This window comes from Myotis davidii, unplaced genomic scaffold, assembly GCF_000327345.1.
Source record: "Myotis davidii unplaced genomic scaffold, ASM32734v1 scaffold214, whole genome shotgun sequence".
Taxonomy (NCBI): Eukaryota; Metazoa; Chordata; class Mammalia; order Chiroptera; family Vespertilionidae; genus Myotis; species Myotis davidii.
In genome coordinates this window covers 1,642,541-1,644,076 of record NW_006285782.1, presented here as the reverse complement: position 1 = coordinate 1,644,076, position 1,536 = coordinate 1,642,541, and the positions used below count along the sequence as shown (strand labels likewise).

The 1,536-nt window shown below is 45.7% G+C and overlaps 2 protein-coding genes across 2 annotated transcripts in view; one reads left to right on the top strand and one right to left on the bottom strand.

Moving 5' to 3' along the window:
* The window catches only part of TMEM140 (transmembrane protein 140), a 25,625-nt gene that overhangs the window by 3,514 nt on the left and 20,575 nt on the right, over positions 1–1,536 (bottom strand). The window lies entirely within an intron of this gene.
* The window catches only part of WDR91 (WD repeat domain 91), a gene marked incomplete at its 5' end in the record, with an annotated part of 29,084 nt that overhangs the window by 17,188 nt on the left and 10,360 nt on the right, over positions 1–1,536 (top strand). The window lies entirely within an intron of this gene.

Below are 1,536 nucleotides of genomic sequence, written 5' to 3'. Positions count from 1 at the left end.
GCCCCCAGCCTGACTCTGGCTGAGCCGGCCTCTCCCATGTAAGAAATGCATGTTAAGGTGGTTGGGATAGGGAAGAGGGGTGTTAGGTGAGAGACTGAGCTACAGGTTTCTCTTACCACAGTGTAGACATTGTGGTTTTGTTGGAATCACATTCAGGTTTATGGGCATTGGTTTTTATGAAAAACCCAGGGCCATTTGCCCAGGAGTGACCTGACCCACCTCAGCCACAAATGACACTTTGGCTAGAGATAAGCTCCTGTAGGGAAGGGGGAACCCCTCCCTCCTCTAACTGTATTTTTGTTTATTTATTTTTAATTGATTTTTAGAGAGAGAGGAAGGGAGAGGAAGAAGGAAGAAAGAGAAAAACATCGATGATGGGAGAAACATCAATCAGCTGCCTCCTGCACACCTCCTACTGGGGATCGAGCCTGCAACCCAGGCATGTGCCCTGACCAGGAATTGAACCAGCGACCTCTTGGTGCATGGTTGATGCTCAACCATTGAGCCACCACGGGCCAGGCGCTACTTGCCTATTTAAAAGCATCAGAGTCCTGGTCTGTCAAGGTGGTGTGTGTTCTGACAGAGAGGGGGCACCCTTGACCCTCTCTCCCTCAGCAGGGCCCATGAGAGGAGCAAGGTCTCTAGGAAAGGGATGGCGGGAGAGCTGGCACCCGCCTTTCCTGGGCGAACTGGGCCTGTTCTTGCAGTTCGAGCTCTTTCTTCTAGATCAGTGGTCGGCAAACTCATTAGTCAACAGAGCCAAATATCAACAGTACAACGATTGAAATTTCTTTTCTCTTTTTAAAATATATTTTATTGATTTTTTACAGAGAGGAGGCGAGAGGGATAGAGAGTTAGAAACATCGATGAGAGAGAAACATTGATCAGCCGCCTCCTGCACACCCCTCACTGGGGATATGCCTTCAACCAAGGTACATGCCCTTGACCGGAATCGAACCCGGGACCCTTCAGTCCGCAGGCCGATGCGCTATCCACGGAGCCAAACTGGTTAGGGCTGAAATTTCTTTTGAGAGCCAAATTTTTTAAACTTAAACTATATAGGTAGGTACATTGTTACTAACTTAATTAGGGTACTCCTAAGGCTTAGGGAGAGCCACACTCAAGGGGCCAAAGAGCCGCATGTGGCTCGCAAGCCGCAGTTTGCCGACCACTGTTCTAGATCAACCATGTCAGACTCAAAGGCTAACACAGGCCAAATAAACAAGGTTTAAGTTTCTGTGGGCCGCAAAAAAACAAATTTCACAGAAACGTAGGTTTAGTTCGATAGAGACATGCTGAATACAAAGGGCTGAAATAAATGAGTGATCGTTAAGTTAGTAGAACATTTTAATAAAAATTAATATTTTTTCTTGAACATTAACTTACCAGACACTGCATAACTGCACAAATTAATGAGCGTTAGCAAATAAATCTATTTTTCTTATTCTCCGAAAGCAAAATATTTCTTTTGTGCACACCAAACAAGTCAGAGCAAGACCAATGACATGGCAATCGGCTACTAAAATATTCGCTGCT